Source organism: Ranitomeya variabilis, chromosome 1 (assembly GCF_051348905.1).
Source record: "Ranitomeya variabilis isolate aRanVar5 chromosome 1, aRanVar5.hap1, whole genome shotgun sequence".
Classification (NCBI taxonomy): Eukaryota; Metazoa; Chordata; class Amphibia; order Anura; family Dendrobatidae; genus Ranitomeya; species Ranitomeya variabilis.
The window spans coordinates 966,043,111-966,064,171 of record NC_135232.1 but is presented as its reverse complement, the minus strand read 5'-3'; the positions used below and the strand labels follow the sequence as shown (position 1 = coordinate 966,064,171).

The following is a 21,061-nucleotide window of genomic DNA, read 5'->3' as shown; positions in this document are numbered from 1 at the left end:
TGTAAAAATTGGCTTGGTAATTAAGTAGCAAATTGGCTCTGTCACTAAGGGGTTAAATGTATTAATATACCTTTGATAACTGCTTTGCGTGTTCACAAAACGGTAGACTGAGTTAGTTCTTGAGATGTTTTTTGTTTAAACTAAAATTTGATTGCTTCCTCAATTTTTTGCTTATAAGGCTATGTGTACACGTCCGGAACTCCCTGCCACTGGAAAAACGCATGCGGAATTGGCATGCGTTTTGCCGCTAAACAATAGCGTTTTACAAGTGTAATTAGCTTGCAGAATGCTAGCGTTTTCCAAGCGATCTGCAGCATCACTTGGAAAACTGAATGACAGGTTGGTCACACTTGTCAAACATTGTGTTTGACAAGTGTGACCAACTTTTTACTATTGATGCTGCCTATGCAGCATCAACAGTAAAAAGATCTAATGTTAAAAAATAATTAAAAAAAAAAAATCATCATATTCTCACCTTCCGGCATCCCTGACAGCATTCCCGATGCTTGCGATGCTCCCGTTCCCAGTAATGCATTGCGAGAATGACCTGTGATAACGTAGCGGTCTCGCGAGACCGCTACGTCATCACAGATCATTGCCGCAAAGCATTATTGGGAACAAGAGCATCGCGAGGAGCGGGAAGATGAGAATATCACGATTTTTTATTTTAATTCTTTCTTTTTTTCACAATTATATGGTTCCCAGGGTCTGGAGGAGAGTCTCCTCTCCTCCACTCTGGGTACCAACCGCACATGATCCACTTACTTCCTGCATGGTGGACATATCCCAATGCTGAAAGTAAGCTGATCAATGCATTCCTATGTGTGCGGAATCCACGCGATTCCGCACAAAGAATGAACATGCTGCTTTTTTTTCCGGAATGCGATTCCTCCGCGGAAAAAACGTGACATATGCACAAAAATTGCAGATTGCATTCTAAGGCTACAGTCACATTTGCGTTGTGCGCCGCAGCGTCGGTGACGCAACGCTCAACGAAAATGTGAACGCATGCACAACGCGTTTTGTGACGCATGCGTCCTTTTTTTGCTTGATTTTGGACGCACCAAAAATGCAACTTGCTGCGTCCTGTGCGCCCGGACGCGTGCGTCGCAGGGACGCATGCATCACAAAACGCAAGTGCGACGCATGTCCATGCGCCCCCATGTTAAATATAGGGGTGCATGACGCATGCGGCGACGCAGCGGTGCCCGACGCTGCGTCGCACAACGCTAATGTGAACGTAGACTAATAGGATGCTTAATGTATGCTTTTTTTGTGTGTTTTTATAGCAAAAACCGCGAAAACATGTGCACACAGCCTAAAATGGAATTTTTAAAAGTTGCACTTCATAATGAGTTATTTATGCCATCAAGAGTTTGTCGAAAAATGACCCAGTGCATGGTCAGACCATGATTTGTTACGTATTGTAACATTGCTAAATCTGTTGAGAATGAATGGTTGTTAATATCAGATTAATTTGCGTGTTATAATAAAATGTATGCTCCCTGGAGGAAGAGTTGATGAATCTAAATACGTCATATAGGTCATTGTTTGAGACAGTTCTTCAAGGGAAAGATTTTCTGTCTAGATGTTAATGTAGTGTCCATATTCTGGCCAAATTCTGGTCTGGAATTATGTAAAAAATCACCAAACATGATGAGATCTCTCTTTTGCACTTCTAATTCTTTTTCATAGCTTATTTAAAAAAGATATATTTCCTGTTTGGTGCGTAAAAGTTAACAAGGGTACATTCCCTGTTATTAATTTTACAGAACAAAATGTGATATCTGCTGTTCAAATGAAATGAAATATTACAGAATGTTTAATTATTGTTACGAGTAAAAATATCATTAGAAAGATCTTTGTACTGTCCCCTCATATATTTATACATTGTAATAAGATCACCCCTTAGCCTTTGTTTTTCCAAACTAAATAACCCCAAGTGTAATAACCTATCTTGGTATTGCAGACCCCCCAGTCCTCTAATAACCTTGGTCGCTCTTCTCTGCACCCGCTCTAGTTCAGCTATGTCTTTCTTATACACCGGAGACCAGAACTGTGCACAGTATTCTAAGTGTGGTCACACAAGAGACTTGTATAAAGTTAAAATTTTGTTCTCCTCATGAGCATCTATGCCTCTTTTAATGCATCCCATTATTTTATTTGTCTTTGCAGCAGCTGCCTGACACTGGCCACTAAATGTGAGTTTGTCATCCACCCATACCCCCAGGTCTTTCAGTGACAGTTTTGCCCAATGTTCTACAATTAAGCACATAATTATACATCTTATTTCTTCTGCCCAAGTGCATGACCTTACATTTATCTCCATTAAAGCTCATTTGCCATTTATCAGCCCAAGCTTCTAGTTTACATGAATCCTCCTTTATTATAAAAGTGTCATCTGCAAAAATTGAAATTCCACTCTGTATGCTCCCTACAAGGTCATTAATAAATGTTAAAAAGAAGCGGGCCTAATACTGACCCCTGTGGTACCCCACTGATAACCGCAACCCAGTCCGAGTGTGCTCCATTAATAACTATCCTTTGTTTCTTATCCCTGAGCCAGCTCTTAACCCACTTACACATATTTTCCCCTATTCCAATTGTTCTCATTTTATGTATCAACCGTTTGTGTGGCACCGTATGAAATGCTTTTGAAAAGTCCATATACACCACGTCCACTACATTTACCTCTTTATAGAAGCTGATCAGATTAGTCTGACATGAACGGTCCCTAGTAAACCCATGTTGATACTGGGTCATGAGGTTATTCCTCTTCAGATACTCCAGCATAGCATCCCTTAGAATGTCCTCCAGGATTTTATCCACAGTAGAGGTTAAGCTTACTGGCCTATAATTTCTAAGTTCAGTTTTTGTCCCTTTTTTGAATATGTGGCACCACATTTGCTATACGCCAGTCCTGTGGTACAGACACTGTTATTATGGAGTCTTTAAAGATTAAAAATAATGGTCTATCAATGACTGTACTTAATTCCTGCAGTACTCGGGGGTGTATCCCATCAGGACCCGGGGATTTGTCAACTTTAGTGATTTTTAGACACCGCCGTACTTCCTGCTGGATTAAGCAGGTGACATTTAATGGAGAATTTTTGTTATCACTAGTCATGTTGTCTGCCATGGAATTTTCTTGTATAAATACTGTTGAAAAAAAGTCATTTAGCATATTGGCTTTTTCCTTATCCTCATCCACCATTTCACCTAGACTCTTTTTAAGGGGACCAACACTATCATTTTTTAGTTTCTTACTATTTATGTAGTTAAAGAATATTTTGGGATTTTTTTTACTCTCTCTGGCAATAAGTCTCCCTGTCTCAATTTTTGCTGCCTTGATTTGCTTTTTACAGAATTTATTTAAATTTCTGTATTTATTTAATGCCTCATCACTACCAACTTCCTTTAATTCTCTAAATGCTTTATTTTTGTCACTTATTGCACCCCTTACATTTCTATTTAGCCATAGTAGTTTCCTCTTATTTCTAGTATGTTTAATCCCATAGGGTATATATTGTGCACAGGTCCTATCCAGGAAGCTAATAAACGTCTCCCATTTTCTTTCTGTAATTTTATCTCAGGATATCGTCCCAGTTTATTGCACCAAGATCATCTCTCAGCCGTTGGAAATTTACCTTCCTGAAGTTTAGTGTCCTTCCTTGTAACCCCTCTACTACACATCTTATTAAAGAATACATAAAAATGTATTATTTTGTGATCACTATTCCCCAAGTGACCCCCAACACTTATATTTGATATGCGGTCTGGCCTGTTGGTTAATATTAGGTCTAGCAGTGCCCCCCTTCTTATTGGGTCCTGAACCAGTTGTGAAAGGTAATTGTCTCTCATAGTTGTCAAAAACAGATTACCTTTGCGGGAACTGCAGGTTTCCATTCCCCAATCTATAGTTGGGGAATATCCATATCTGTAGTTGAAGTCCCCCATAATAATGACTTCTCCTTGAGTCGTTGCTTCATCTGTTTGCTTTACGAGGATATTCTCTGTTGCTTCCGTTAGTTTTGGAGACTTATAACAAACCCCTATCAGTAATTTATTATTTTTCCCCCTCCCCTTATCTCCACCCACAGGGACTCTACATTTAAATTACATTCACCTATTTTATCACGCAGGATGGGTTTTAAGGATGATTTTACATATAAACACACCCCTCCACCTCGCTTATTTGTACCGTCATTTCTGAACAGACTATAGTCCTGCAAGTTAACAGCCCAGTCATGGCTCTCATCCAGCCATGTCTCAGATATCTCCACCATGTCATGATTATGTTCCAACAACATTAATTCTAATTCCTCCATTTTGTTGGCGAGGCTCCTGGCATTAGTATGCATGCACTTTATGTATCTCTCTGTGCCTCTATTGTTTCTTAATTTATTAACTGTTCTAACCCCACCCCCATGCCAGCCCCAATTTCTTTATTTGTGCCCAGTTCACTATCTACACTTTTCCCCTCCTATAAAATGAACACCTTCCCCCCAATCCCTAGTTTAAACACTCCAACCTTGCAGCCATATTCTCCCCCAGCAAAGCTGCACCCTCCCCATTGAGGTGCAGCCCGTCCCTAGCGTAGAACCTGTAGCCAACTGAGAGGTCAGCCCAGTTCTCCAGGAACCCAAACCCCTCCTTCTACACCAATTCCTGAGCCACTTATTTATCTCCCTAATCTCCCTTTGCCTCTCTGGCATGGCATGTGGAACAGGCAGTATTTCAGAGAATACCACCTTGGAGGTCCTTGCTTTATGCTTGCAGCCTAATTCCCTGAAATCGTTTTTAAGGACCTTCCACCTACCTCTAACTTTGTAATATGTGCCAATATGCACCATGACCGCTGGGTCATCAGCAGCCCCTCCCAGTAATCTGTCAACCCGATCAGCGATGTGTCGGACTCGAGCACCAGGTAGGCAGCACACTGTTAGGGCAATCTGTCACAAAGACAGGGATCGTCAATCTGTTCCCCTAATAATTGAGTCACCCACTGTGTAATATTATCAGTTTTGTTAGAAATACTCATTTGTAGGAAATATTGTTTGAGCAAAGAGCTGAAGTAATGGATAAGAAGCTTTTCTTTGCTGAAAATTATTTTTTGTTTTTTCGAAAAGCCCGCAAAGACTTTGAGGTTTTAATATGGTGATGGAAAGTTCCTGCTTATTCTAAGGTACTCCATAATTTAATTGTTCTTTAACATGAAAGTAGTGGAGTCTGAAAATTATATCACCAGGTAGCTCTTTGGCATTGGAGCTTGGCGATGTCGTTCGCTGATAGAAGGGTTACTTTGAGGATGTGCTTTAAATATTAGGATAGGTTGTGTTTTTCTGGATATTTTCAGGGATCCATATTATTTTTAAATTATTTTGCCTAATTCTATCCTCCTGGTCTACTAATTTGGCTTTGAGAATGTAAATTTCCGCTTTTAAGCTTATTTTGGTTGTCCTCCATGACGTCTTGTCTAATTGTGACTTTTTTGATCTTTGATTCATTTTCCTGAACTTTTCTTTTCACTTCCTGCAAGGAAAGCTGTAGAGAATCGAACGGTGTATTAAGTTTTTTTCAGATAATATGCATGTATTCATTTTATTTAGACATATAGTTTTGTTGTGAAAAAAAAAATTATCTTAAAATGGCATCGGCAGTTGCACCTGTGCACTAGCGTCAATTGCGTTCTGATAGACTGTACTGCAGAGTTGCCTCCGCCATTGACATTTTGCTAGAGAAAAAAAATTAGGCTCCATCAAGATTGGCGGCTCCTGCACAGTAGAATCGTTCTGATAGATGCTACTGTGCAAAAGATGCACTTTGCATCACTACCAACACACTAGAGCCAATTTAATAGCTAAAAACAAGGTGACAGGTTCCTTTTAAACATATGAAAAAATAGAAAGAACAGAAGTTCAAATCGCCCTCCCTTTGAGCCACTGAAAATAAAATAAAAATTATTAACAATACCCATATTTGATATCACTGCGTTCATAAAAGTCAGATCTATCAAAATATAAAATAAATCTGATCGATTGTAATATAATGCAATAAGAGGCGAAAAAAACATCATACCTACCCCACAATAGTATCTGTAAAAACATCAGCTCGGGGCTCAAAAAAATAAGCACTCACACAGCACCATATCCTGAAAATTCAAAGTCTAATGAGTCTCGGAAAATGGTGACATGAGCAAATTTTGTATTTTCATATTTTTTTATTTTTACAAATTTCAGAATTTTTTCACCACTTAAACAACTTAAAAAAAAAAAAAAAAAAAGCTGTTTGTTTGGAGAATCATATTGCCAAGTCAGTTTTATCTTATAGTAAAAATTTTGGGGGCCCCCCCCCAAAAAAAAAAAGTTAAATTGCTTTTTTTTCAATGCACTTGGAATTTTCTTCCCGCTTTCCAGTGCACAACTTGTAGTGCAAAAAACAGACCCTCATACAGTTCTGTGGACGGAAAAAAAAAAAAATGTTATGGCTTTTGGAAGAAGGGAAGGAAAAACCAAACTGAAAATGTTCACGGCGCCAAGGGGTTAATGTAATTTCAAGCAGACTCTATGATGATGAGATCATGGCTCAGCAGGAGCCATATTATCATTTCTAGGACTTTCTTTTCGCTAGATATAGTTAATTGCATTGATTGTACAGTTGTGCTCAAAAGTTTACATACCCCGGCGGAATTTTTGCTTTCTTGGCCTTTTTTCAGATAATATGAGTGATAGCACCAAAGCTTTTTCTACACTCATGGTTAGTGGTTGTGTGAAGCCATTTTCTGTCAAACTACTGTGTTTTCTCTTTTTAAATCATAATGACAACCCAAAACATCCAAATGACCCTGATCATAAGTACACATACCCTGGTTATTTTGGCCAGATAACATACACAGAAGTTGACACAAATGAGTTTGAATGGCTACTAAAGGTAACTTGAGAGAGATAGATCTCTCATATGCCAGAATGGTAACAGCTACTGCAGATCCTCAAAAAGAATTGACATGCTGCGGAAAATAAAGCGCTGCAATTCCGCATCCGAAATGCATAAAAAACAGCAACGTTTTCACATACCCTAAAAACTAAACGACGATCAGGTACACCAACAAAAATTTCATCCACAACTGCCAGGAAAATTGTTCAGGATGCAAAGAAAAACCCACAAATAGCAGCAGCTGAAATACTGGACTCTCTGAAAACTAGCATTGTGGTTGTTTCAAAATGCACAATAAGGAGGCACGTGAAGAAAAATGGGCTGCATGGTCGAGTCGCCAGAATAAAGCCATTACTGCACAAATACCACAAAGTATCTCACCTAGAATACGCAAAACAGCACAGAAAAGCCTCAAAACCTCTGGAACAAGGTAATTTGGAGTGATGAGACCAAAATGTAACTTTTTGGCCACAACCATAAACGTTACATTTGGAGAGAAGTCAACAAGGCCTATGATGAAAGGAACACCATTCCTACTGTAAAGCACGGATGTGGGTCTCTGATGTTTTGGGATGTGTGAGCTGCAAAGGCACAGGAAACTTGGTCACAGTTGAAGGAAAGATAAATGCAGCACGTTATCAGCAAATACTGGAGGCAAATTTGCAGTCATCAGCCCCGAAGCTGCGCATGGGAAGTACTTAGACATTCCAACATGACAACGATCCAAAACACAAGGCCAAGTCGACCGGTCATTGGCTACAGCAGAACAAAGTGAAGGTTCTGGAGTGGCCATCTGTCTCCTGACATCAATATCATTGAGCCATTCTGAGAAGATCTCAAGTGCGCAGTTCATGCTAGACAGCCCAGGAATTTACAGGAGCTGGAGGCTTTTTGCCAAAAAGAGTGGGCAGCTTTACCATCTGAGAAAATAAAGAACCTCATCCAGAACTACCACAAAAGACTTCAAGCTGTCATTGATGTTAGATGGGGCAATACGCGGTATTAAGAAATGGGTTATGTGAACTTTTGATCAGGGTCATTTGAATGTTTTGGGTTGTCATTATGATTTAAAAAGAGAAAACACAGTAGTTTGACAATAAATGGCTTCACCCAACCATTAGCCATGAGTGGAGAAAAAGTTTTGGTGTTATCATTCATACTCTCTGAAAAAAGGACAAGAAAGTAAAATTTCTGCCGGTATATGTAAACTTTTGAGCGCAACTGTATGTTTGGGGTTGTCAACCTACTGTAGAATTCATATGGAGCCAATCATATTCCTATTGCATAATGGATAAGTATTTGCCTCTGTGTCTTTGCATTGAGGACACCATTAATCCTGGCCGTTTCTTAAACTTTTATTTTATAATGGAGGCCCAAAGTAACTTCCACCATGTTTTATTGTTGCCTGTAAACATTATTGTACTGCTGTTTAGCACTTTGGCCAATAAACCTCATTTGTTACAGCCAAGTACTTCAAATTTTGACTCTTCAGTCCAGAGAACCTGCTGTCAGGTTTCTCTGTCCCAGTTCCTATGTTTTCATGCATAGTTGAATCGCTTGTCTTTGTTTCCATGTCACAGGTATGGATTTTTGGCTACATTTATTCCACGAAGACCATTTCTGGCCAGACTTCTCCAAACAGTAAATGGATGTAGCTGGGTTCTGCTGTTTGTTGCCAGCTCTGAGCTAATGGCACTGCTGGACATCTTCCATTATTGAATGAAGATGACCATGATGTGTCTTTCCTCTACTAAATTATATTTCCTTGGTCGACCACTGCTTTTACGATCTTCAGCATTGCCTTTTCTTTGGTGCTTTTTCAAAAGTACTTGAACAGCACAACTAGAAACCAGTCTGTTTTGAAATCTTTGCCTGTGAGATACCTTAAAATGTCCAGTTGCAGTATATTAAAATAAGCTTCACAGGTGTAGATTGCGCAAGCCAATGCCCAAAGTCAAATAATCAAATCATAGATGCGCAATGTAGGTAAAAAGAAAAAAAAACTAGCTGAAAATGTCAGGGTCTTCTACAAGTGTTTACAGGTCCAGCCACAATCTCGTAGCAGACACAGAGGGAAATCTTTAGCAATATATGCAGATGTACATTTCCACTGATCTAATGGTATGGGGAAAGCCAAAGGAGGCTTCATTAGTGAAAGACCACTAATAATGAGACATATCAGGCAGAGACCTCGCTGGTGCAGTATAGCTACTTTGTGTCTTGTTGCAGTACTCCGTCAAACTGTCTTTCACAGCTACTCAGTTGTAGCAGTTTGGCTGTTCTTCACCCAGTTTTAAGCCTCCTGGGAAGCCGTTTGTTAATGACTGTATGTACGTATGAAAATTAAGAACATTATAATCTGGTGTAATTAGTTACTTCTACACTGGACTATAATCCTACAAAATATCACTTTGTGCAAGTGTACCTTAAAAATATATATATATTTTGAAGGCTAAAGGTGGTCACACCAACTTTTAATTTTATCTGCATTACTTTTACTATCTCACTTAGCTATTGGTTAATTACTAAAAATAAATTGTTAGCGCTTATATTTTTGAAAACATTCTTACTTTGTAGCATTTTTTCCACACCAGTCTAAAACTTTTTCACAATACTGTAGATACTTGGTTTTCTGTAATTTTGAAGTTTGAACAGCAACACTTACGTTGTGCATAAGTTGTGCATTTCTTCCATACTGAAGGTATTGTGTTCTGCTGTTTTGTTTTTATTTTATTTTTTTTAATCTTTTGGTACAAGTTAATTTACTACATTAGCTGCTTCAAATTCAGAGTGCATGTAAGAGCATTGAAAGCAGAAAATAACCAGCAAATATAAAGGTAATTCTAGATTGTAATCTGCTTTTGAAAAACCTGTACTCATTGTCTGCCAGTCGGATGTGACTGAATAAATTGGATCTTCTCTGTTTTAGCTCTGGTGTATAAAAAAACTACTATTTGTTTTGGAGGTTTTCACAAATTTGAAATGACTATAAATACTGGACAGTTGCCAAATAATAGTAAAAAAAAATTATAATTTCTTTGAAATATAGTCGTGTATTATTATTTGTTTAATTTACTTTATGCATTCACAGATCATTACTGAGTCTGTTTCAGGGGTGGAGAATTTTCCTCAAGGGCCACATAAGACAATGTGACTGTTGTGGCTGGCCTAACCAATATGCTGAACTTTTTTTTACTCAATGTTACTATTATTAATTAATTTGTAGCTTTTAAGAATTTTCAGAATTAAGTGTGGTATGTTGCCTAAGTGCTAATTCATGTTACCAAGAACAATGGCCGCCCACGTGCACTGAACAATCTAGTACTAATCGTTCAGTTCTGCGATGCAGAAAAAAATGGTAGTAGGTTATCTGGACTGATTAGTTTGACTATAACAGAAGACAGTTTGTTCTCTGGATAGTGGTGCAACAATGAGTGTCTGCAGGCAACAGTGAAGCTTGGTGGAGGTTCCTTGCATGTTCAGGGCTGCATTGCATCACTTGGAGTTGGGAAACTGCTCAGGATTGATGACTGAGAAATACAGGCAGATGCTTATCCATCATTCAGTACCATCAGGGAGGCTTCAGATTTCCTCCAAATTTATTCTGCTGCAGGATGGTGACCCGGGGTCACCCAGGGGCGTAACGACCGCGGTCGCAGCGGTCGCCATTGCGACCGGGCCCCGCAGGTCAGGGGCCCCGGGCCGGCAGGTCAGGGCAGGGCCGGGCTGGACATCGGGCACTTCTGGCAAATGCCAGAAGAGCCGATGCCAGTAGTGGGCCGCTGCACTGTTCCTCCCCCCCGCCGCCGCCGCCGCATTTAACTATACCGGCGTCTATGACACCGGTATAGTTCAATGCAATGATGGAGGAGAGCGTCACCTGACGCTCCCTCTCCCATCATTCCCCGCTCTGCCTCTGACAGTACACTGCGGGTGCGCGATGACGTCATATCATCGCGCACCTGCAGTGTCCTGGGCAGACTGCAGCCGCCGGGAGCAGCGCAGGCAAAAGGAAGGGTGAGGAGAGTTTTTTTTTTTCTTTTTCACCGGACTGTGGGGCCATTATCGGGGGGGGGGGGAGATGAGATGCGGGCTGTGCTCTATATACCCCTGTGCGGGCTGTGCTGTATATACCCCTGTGCGGGCTGTGCTGTATATACCCCTGTGCGGGCTCTGCTCTATATACCCCTGTGCTGGCTGTGCTCTATATACCCCTGTGCGGGCTGTGCTGTATATACCCCTGTGCGGGCTCTGCTGTATATACCACTGTGCGGGCTCTGCTCTATATACCCCTGTGCGGGCTCTGCTCTATATACCCCTGTGCTGGCTGTGCTCTATATACCCCTGTGCTGGCTGTGCTGTATATACCCCTGTGCGGGCTCTGCTGTATATACCCCTGTGCGGGCTGTGCTGTATTTACCCCTGTGCGGGCTGTGCTGTATATACCACTGTGCGGGCTGTGCTGTATATACCACTGTGCGGGCTGTGCTGTACATACCACTGTGCGGGCTGTGCTGTACATACCACTGTGCGGGCTGTGCTGGATATACCACTGTGCGGGCTGTGCTGGATATACCACTGTGCGGGCTGTGCTGGATATACCACTGTGCGGGCTGTGCTGGATATACCACTGTGCGGGCTGTGCTGGATATACCACTGTGCGGGCTGTGCTGGATATACCACTGTGCGGGCTGTGCTGGATATACCACTGTGCGGGCTGTGCTGGCACCCAACACCATGTTGCAGTGCAGGAGATTCCTGCAACAGTCCGAGGCGTATCTAGGGGAAGGGGGTGGGGGGGCATCACGGAGGTAGGGGGGGGGGCCCCATTTGGAAGTTCGCACCGGGGCCCATAACTTTGTAGTTACGCCACTGGTGACCCCCATGCATGCAGCCAATGCAATTAAGAACTATTTTCAGCATAAAGAAAAACAAGCCATCCTGAAAGTGATGATATGGCCCACAGAGAGCCCTGATCTTATCATCGAGTCTCTGTATGATTACATGAATAGACACAAGGATGTGCACAAACTCGCATCTATAGAAGATCTGTGGTTAGTTCTCCAAGTTGTTTGTAACAGTGTCCCTGCCGAACGTCCTTCAAAAACTGTGTGCAAGTGTACCTAGAAGAATAGATGTTTTGAAGGGAAGGAAGGTCACAGCAAAAGATTGATTTACTTTAGAAAATACTCCCCTTACCCTGGTTTCACAAGGCACAGTTTAGTAACATCATCACGCCTGCTGCTCTGAGATTCAGATGTACTGGCTGAAAGATGGATGGAGGAGCTGACGGTTCATTGTTCCACATTTCTATTCAGGATGCAGATACCATTGAAATAGAGACTCTGCTTGGAGGGGTTGCCACATGGTGTAATACAGCACTATTTTGATCCCTTAGAAGGGCTGATACTTGCGCCAGATATGGCTTGTGAGACATGCGGTTTGCCTTGGTCTGGACTATATAATGTAAAAGTAATTGATGCACAAGTTTGTGGTTTACAATAACTTTAGTTTTTAAAAGAAGATATATGTTCCCAGTCTCACTACATCTGTTTAATTCTTCTTACTTAAATGACTCTGTCATAACCCACAGGGCTGTACAGAGATTCACTCAAATCTGTCAGTTTCCAACAATAGGAATAACAATCTAAATTCTATTTTTGTGGCATGCATGTGCACAAACGCATTAATTTCACCAGAAGCAGTTTATCAGTTTTTGGGGTGGAGGAGGAAACCAGGGCACCCTGATGTAACTCGTTACATGGATGAAAATCATGTCTACGGCAGTTGCAAGACTGTGTATCTTTTAGCAATTAATTTGATTGAAGTGGATGACATTTCTTACAACATTGATTTATCTTGTGCTGCATGCCTGAGCCTGCAATTAATTAATTCCAAGTTAGATTTCTTTGAGGGTACTACTAGAAGAAGCAGCGGTGGCAGCATGGCAAAAGCTTTGTCTACTTGTGACAGTCTAAAGGCCTCACTATTATATGATGAAAAATGATTCGTCAATGGCGGTGGGCAGTTCGTGCATTGCAATGCTTAACAGTGATCAAACTGCAAAAAGTGAAAGTCCCATAGAGTGCCTAAGAAAAAATGAGTACACATAATTTGTAAAAATATTGTTTTAAAAATCAAAAAATAATAAAAAAGTCTATATTGTACCCATAAGTTTTTTTTCCATGGAAAAAAATAAATAAAGTACACATATTTGGTATCAGCTCTTCTGGAACAACCCGACCTATAAAACTCTCACAATAATTAATCCCTTCAGTGAACATTGTAGAAAAGAAAAAAAGTGGTATGATGAAAAACCATAGCTTTTTGCGTAACAGAAAGTGGAATCACTTTGGTTGTTGTCTGACCTGTGATCAGGCGGTGTCAATCTGTTTAGGCATGCATAAAAGTGCCGTCAGCCACAGTTTTGTGCACCTCTAAAAAGGACATCGCTGAACAGAGGCCAGGTGTTCCCAATAAAAGCTTCAATTCAATCCACAAAAAAAGCAAGTCCCCAGTCAGGTCTCTCAACTGTTTACGGACATATGGAGGCTTCCATGTTAGTGGTAGTATAAAGGTTCTGAAAAAGCACTATGGCTCCTCACCCCTCAGCGAATTCTGTACTTCCAAATGCCCCCCTACATTCTGAGCCCCACAGTGTGCCTAAACCATATTTATCGTCCACAAGTTTGGCATTTCTATAGCGATGAGTGCCTGCCTAATTTATTGGTGCATGTCTCCTGAAGCACAAGCTGGGCACTACAATGTACAGGTACTAAAATAATAGATTTGCAATTTTCACTTTGCAACATCCACTGCTGCTCGTTTCTCGAAAACCCCATTGAAGTCAAGTCATTACTACACATGTAGATAAATTCCTAAGGGGTGTAATTTCCAAAATGGGGTCACTTGAGGGGGATATTCTGCTCTTCTAGCACCTGGGGGCTCTGTATATGAAATCTGCAAACTATTCTAGGAAAATGGGGGTTCAAAGTGCTCACCACACATCTAGATAAATTCCCCCTCAAGGGTCTAGTTTGCAAAATAGCATTTCTTGTGGGGGGGATTTTGACTGCTTCGGCACATGAGGCACTCTCCAAACCCGACATGGCGTCTCCTAAAGTTTCCAGCCAATTTTGCATTCAAAAAGTAAAATGGCACTCCTTCCCTTCCGAGTCCTGCCATGTGCCCAAACAGTAGTTTTTCTCCACACATGGGGTATCTGTGCAGGAGAAATTGCACAACAATTGTATTTTGCATTTTCTCCTGTTACCCTGGGTGGAAAAGTGCAAAATTTGAGACTAAAATTTGGGACTTTTGTGGGATAAATGTTACTTTTTATTTTCACAGCTCTATGATATAAACTTCCATGATGAAGCACCTGGTGGTTCAAAGTGCTTTCTACACATCTAGATACAATCCTTGAAGTGTCTAGCTTCCAAAAGGTGTCACTTGTGGGGCATTTCCACTGTTTAGGCACATCAGGAGCTCTCCAAATTGTGAAATACCGACCGCTCTGTATTACAGCCATTTTTTCGTTCAAAAAGTCAAATGATGCTGCTTTCCTTTCTGCATCTAAACTGTAGTTTTCCCCCACATATGGGGTATTTGTGTGCGCAAAAGAAATTGCACCGCAAATTTTGGGGTCCATTTTCTCCTGTTACCCTTGTGAAAATAAAAAATTTGGGACTTAAATTACATTTTTGTGAGATAGTAAAATTTTCATTTTTTTCTTTCCACATTGCATTAATTCCTTTGAGGCACCTGAAGGAGTAATAAACTTCTTGATTGTGGTTTTGAGGACTTTAGAGGGTGCCGTTTTAGAACGGTGTTTGAAGATTACTACTTTTTCACCAAATTTCCGATATTTTCACAAATAAATAAATCATATCAAACAAATTTTACCACTATCATGAAGTACAATATGTTATGAAAAATCATTCTCAGAATTGATGATACGTTGAAGTGTTCTAGAGTTATTACCACATAAAGTGACATGCTGTCAGCCTGAAGTTGTATACATACATCTACGTAAGGCTACGTTCACATTTGCGTTGTGCGCCGCAGCGTCGGCGCCGCAGCGCACAACGCAAACAAAAACGCAGCAAAACGCATGCACAACGCTGCGTTTTGCGCCGCATGCGTCGTTTTTTTCATTGAATTTGGACGCAGCAAAAATGCAACTTGCTGCGTCCTCTGCGCCCCGACGCGGGCGCCGCAGCGACGCATGCGGCGCAAAACGCAAGTGCGCCGCATGTCCATGCGCCCCCATGTTAAATATAGGGGCGCATGACGCATGCGGCGCCGCTGCGGCGCTGGCCGCAAATGTGAACGTAGCCTAACACGTACTAGTGTTTTGATTTTTTTTTTATCAAATAGTACTCTGACCCATAAAGTATAATGCATATATTCACACATTCTTTAAAATCAAGAATGATTCAGAGCATGTCCTAATGTGATCCGACTTTGTGAATCAGACTCTGCCCCTAAAGTCTGTGAGCGATGACACATGGCAGACAGACTTTGTACTTAGTAGTTCCATTCCCGTTTAATCCATTTTACCTGATCCTCTGCTAAGGATCAATAGTTAAAAAAGTTCAACCCACCTGCTTCAGTTAAAAAAGAAAAAAAAAACTATGAGAAAAAATAGATACAACTACAGTGACAGCGGAGAAAAATATCAGTCCATTTTACTCTGATGGTAACACTCACATAGGTGTAAATGATTGCAGATATATATATATATATATATATATATATATATATATATATATATATATATATATATATATATATATATATATATATATATATATATATATATATATACATATATATATAAATTTAGGCCATTCCACAACATATTTTCCTGTTCCCTAATCTCTATAAAAGGAATTTAACTAGTTTTCACATATAAAAATCTGCAGTTTATGAAAACAAGTACGGTATGTGCATCAAATACACCATTGATCAGAGAAAGAAGATTGTTCTTGTTTTAAACCTAAGAACTACACAATTAACCCACAAGTGCTATTATCTAGCGACCCCTCTACGGATGTAGCACTCTCCTTCAAAGTCATGATTGGAGCTGGGTAGGGATAAATTAGGATAAAGGAGACAACGGTCTAGCCTAGGACTGCATGTGAAAGTGGGAGCAAATTTCTTTTGTTTGCAGTAGGGCTTTGATATGAGACACAGGGCAGACTAGGGACTGTCTATTGGTCTTTCTGGCACTTCACCTGGAGACGCTCAGGAGGGATGATTTCTATACTCTTCTATTAAATTATGAATATTTGTGCAATTGAAACATTTTTTTAAGTACAGGATACAATGATAGTAAAAGATTTGTCTGGCCTTTATTAAAGTTAACCAGTGAGCTAATACATGCTGGCCAAGCCATGAGGAATATGTTTTAGACACTGGCGACATTATCTCTGCCTGCAAACATACTTGGCTGAGACTTGTCAGTATCGACACACGCATGGAGAACTTGTTTGTTGGGCTTTCCATGCATGTGTCGTGACTGTCACACAGCCGCGACACATGCAGCTGCGAAGCCAAATAGCTGATCAGTCATAACGATCTAGGAAGCCGGGTTCCCTCTGCAGCTTATTCGGTAAGGGCTATAGCTTGCCGAATAAGCACTGACCCGATCAAATTAGTTCATCTCTCCCTGTCAGTCCAGGTACGTGGGTTGGGAAAAGCTGCCGGTGATCCGCCTGTCCGACTAGTCTACAGCGTGGTCTCAGTACCTTCAGCTTATAAAGTATGTTTTACTCTGAAACGCTGCAGCATTTCGGATTCGGACATACCTGATGGAGATCATACAGTCAGTGCCGAATGCCTTTCGCCCACGGATTAGGCAGCATGTGTCAGCTGTCAGGTTCACTTTAAAACTTTACCCTGGCCATAGAATGACCCTTAAAGAGAACCGATCACTAGAGTTGGACGAATTTCTTCAGGTCCCCGCTTATTCAGCAAGCTATAGTGATTGCCGAATAAGCTGCAGAGGGAACTCTGATACATGGAACTCGCCGACTGATCACCTGTTCAGCGCTGCATGTGTCGTGGCTGTGTGACAGGCACAAAACCTGCAAGGAGAGCCTGTTTGTTGGGCTCTCCATGCATGTGTTGTGACTGTGACACAGTCGCGACACATGCAGCTGCGGCTCAGAACAGCTGATCAGCCGGCGCGCTCCATGGATCCGGGTTCCCTCTGTAGCTTATTCGGCTCATTTGTTTTGTTGTGTATTTCCAGTTTTGGAGTCATATTGCTTTAAGTTTCCGGTCTTGACGCTTTGATATCTTCCTTGGTCTACCAGTATGTTTGCCTTTAACAACCTTCCCATGTCTGTATTTGGTCCAGATTTTAGACACAGCTGACTGTGCACAACCAACATCTTTTGCAACATTGCATGATGATTTACCCTCTTTTAAGAGTTTGATAATCCTCTCCTTTGTTTCAATTGACATTTCTCGTGTTGGAGCCATGATTCATGTCAGTCCACTTGGTGCAACAGCTCTCCAAGGTGTGGTCACTCCTTTTTAGATGCAGACTAACGATCAGATCTAATTTGATGCAGGTGTTAGTTTTGGGAATTAAAATTTACAGGGTGATGCCATAATTTTTTCCCTCATAATTGAGTGACTCCATAATTTTTACCCTATGCTTGGTAAAAAGTAACCATTACTGACTACCACATTCTTTGTTCTTGATTTCTTTTAGTGTTTCTTAAAGCCAGAAAGTTGCCATTTGAAATGACTTTAGTTTTGTGCTATGTCTGTGATCTGCTCTTTTTCTACAAAATTAAGCAACTGAATGAACATCCTCCAAGGCCTTGATTACATAATTTTTGCCAGGGGTTGTAGTAGGAAAACTACAGGGGCTCCTTGAAATTCTCATGCAGCGTGCAGTTACACTGTTTGCTTAAGGCAATAATGTTGGTGGTCAGAGAGACTTTGTACAGCTTTTCCATATGTATTAGGCCTAATGTAATATAACTGTTTGAGATTAAGTATATTTTTTTTTAGTTTTTTCATCTTCTGAAAACTTTCTTTTTCATGAAGTTTGATGTTTAACCTCTTCAAGACCGGAGCTTTTTTCGGTTTTGCGTTTTCGTTTTTCACTCCCCTCCTTCCCAGAGCCATAACTTTTTTATTTTTCCCTCACTATGGCCATGCAAGGGCTTATTTTTTACGGGACGAGTTGTACTTTTGAACGACACCATTGGTTTTAACATGTTGTGTACTAGAAAACGGGGAAAAAAATTCCAAGTGCAGTGAAATTACAAAAAAGTGCAATCTCACACTTGTTTTTTGTTTGGCTTTTTTGCAAGGTTCACTAAATGCTAAAACTGACTTGCCATTATGATTCTCCAGGTCATTATAAGTTCATAGACACCAAACATGTCTAGGTTCTTTTTTATCTAAGTGGTGAAAACAAAATTTAAACTGTTAAAAAAAAAAAAAAAATTGCGCAATTTCCTGATACCCATAGCGTCTCCATTTTTCGTGATCTGGGGTCGGGTGAGGGCTTATTTTTGCGTGCTGAGCTGATGTTTTTAATTATACCATTTTGGATCGGATACATTCTTTTGATCGCCCTTTATTGCATTTTAATGCAATGTCGCAGTGACCAAAAAAACGTAATTCTGGCGTTTTGATTTTTTTTTGGTTACTCCGTTTAGCGATCGGGTTTATTTTTTTCATTGATCGGGCGTTTTTGAACTCGGCGATACCAAATATGTGTAGGTTGTTGTTTTTATTGCTTTATTTTCAATGGGGCAAAAGGGGGGGTGAATTAAACTTTCATATTTTATTTTTTTTTATATATATTTTTAAAAACTTTTTTTTTTTTACTTTTTGCCATGCTTGAATAGTGTCCATTGGAGACTGGAAGCTGGCACAACTTGATTGGCTCAGCTACATAGAGGCGATGTTCAGATCGCCTCTATGTAGCTGAGTTGCTATGGTACTGGATGCCACTCATAGCAGTCTGCCACTGACAACCATAGAGGTCTCAAGGAGACCTCTGGTTGTTATGTCGATGAACCGATGACCCCGATCATGTGACGTGGTCACTGGTGCGCGTATTTCCGGGACGATGGCCGTAAGCGCGATCAGTTTGACAGCGGCATTTAACTAGTTGAAAGCCGTGGGTGGATCGCGATTCCACCCGCGGCTATTTAGGGCACATGTCAGCTGTTCAGAACAGCTGACATTTCCCGGAAAGATGTGGACTCGCCGCCAGAGCCCACATCATAGCGGGGGATACGGACATCGGTGTACTAATACGTCCGATGTCAGTAAGGGGTTAATTGCTGTGATCATTGATACATGGCTCATTTTACTGTGCTTGTACAGGTTTAGAAATTGTTGGCTGGATAATATATGTTCTTCATAAAGAAATCAAAATTGGTATTACAAAATTTAAAAATAAAGTAATGCGTTTATAGCGCTGTTTGAGTATCTAAGGAAAGTAACTCAGTGTTGTGTTTTTTTGTAAAAGGGTATTTTTCCATCTGTTAGTGATGGCATTGTACTAGGAATTGGCATTACTTTACCTCTTCCGACAAGCCTACAGCCTGCAGTGATCCTGAACCTACTGAACCGCCGCACAACCAGCTCTACCCTCTCCTAGTGTATCATCACCCGTCCCCTGCAGACTGTGAGCCCTCGCGGGCAGGGTCCTCCCTCCTTATGTACCCGTATGCCTTGTTTTTTGCTCATGTTTAATGTATTTGTCTATATTTGCCCCGTATTTCACATGTAAAGCGCCGTGGAATAAATGGCGCTATAAAAATGTATAATAATAATAAAATAGTTAATGGTCATTCCCATTTTTTCTAGTACTTTGACTCAAATCTGTTTTGTTGACTATTGAACTCAAAGGTATGGGCTCGGTGTTTCCCAGTCAGGAGCACTCGTTCCACACCTTTGCTATGGTTGGTAGTAGAGTCGAAGAAGTACTCTCTCATGAACACATGCACTGTGTGCACAATTATTAGGTAAGTATTTTGACTGTATCATTTTTATGCTCATCACAGAACCATCACACATTTTGATGCAAATATTCAATTTGGTTCCTTAAAAAATCATGTTGAGGAAAAAATAAAAGCATTAACAGCCTAAGATTTGAGAAAAATCAAATGTAAAGCGACCAGGAACCCATTTTCCTCCCATGCTGTCATATTCCAGAACTACAACCTGCTTGTAGTGCCCAGAAGTGCAAGGTGTTCAGTGCTCAGAGACATGGCCGAGCTAAGGAGGCTGAAACTCAACTACAACTGAACAAGGCTCAGAATTTGAAATGTCAAGACTGGGCCAAGACTTATCTGAAGATAGACTTTTCAAAGGTTTAACAAACTGATGACTGAAACGCCAGTAAAGAGGAGGAGGTGTACTGCTATGTGCTGGTATTATTAAAGATGAGCAGGTTGGACCTTTTCGGGTCAAAGATGGACTCAAAATCAACAGTGGTGCAGGACAAAGTCTGCATCTTTGAAGAAAACCATGACAATGCTCCATCTCATCCATCAAAGTACTCCTGTAGCCTGTTAAGGCCTTAAATATGAAAGAATGACATGGCCCCTTTCTTCAACTGACCTAAAGCCTATTGAGAACTTGTGGGCCCTTCTTAAACTAGAGACCTACCATGAAGGAAAACACTCTTTTCTTAATAGTGTCTGGAAGGCTGTGGTTGGTGCTGCCCAAAAAGTTGATCATCAACAGATTAGAGGGGTATCTAGGACTTAAAAAAAAAAAAGGCATGTAGTTGCTAACAGAGGCAAATACCTGTTTCTTATACCCAGTCATGGACCGCTTCTGACAGATGTTCAGCTACTCCTTCTCAACAGCCTAATTGGGGGAGGCCGGTTGTCAATCAGCATGATGCCAGTAGTCCCGCCCTGTCAACTGGAAGAGAAACTGATGCTCTGTTGACAGAGAGTAGCTGATTCCCTGGTGGGAGGCGTCAATGATCGGCACTGGGTACAACAGTTACCTCTATTAGCAACTACATGCCTTTTTTTAAAGTCACGGATATCCCCTTTAAGAAACTTACAGACTCCTTGAATGAAAGGCTTATGACTTTTCAAAAATACAAAAAAATACCTTATAATTGTGCTCA

General features: G+C 40.8%; 1 protein-coding gene across 1 annotated transcript in view; it reads left to right on the top strand.

Moving 5' to 3' along the window:
• The window catches only part of GATB (glutamyl-tRNA amidotransferase subunit B), a 219,163-nt gene that overhangs the window by 193,272 nt on the left and 4,830 nt on the right, over nt 1-21,061 (top strand). The window lies entirely within an intron of this gene.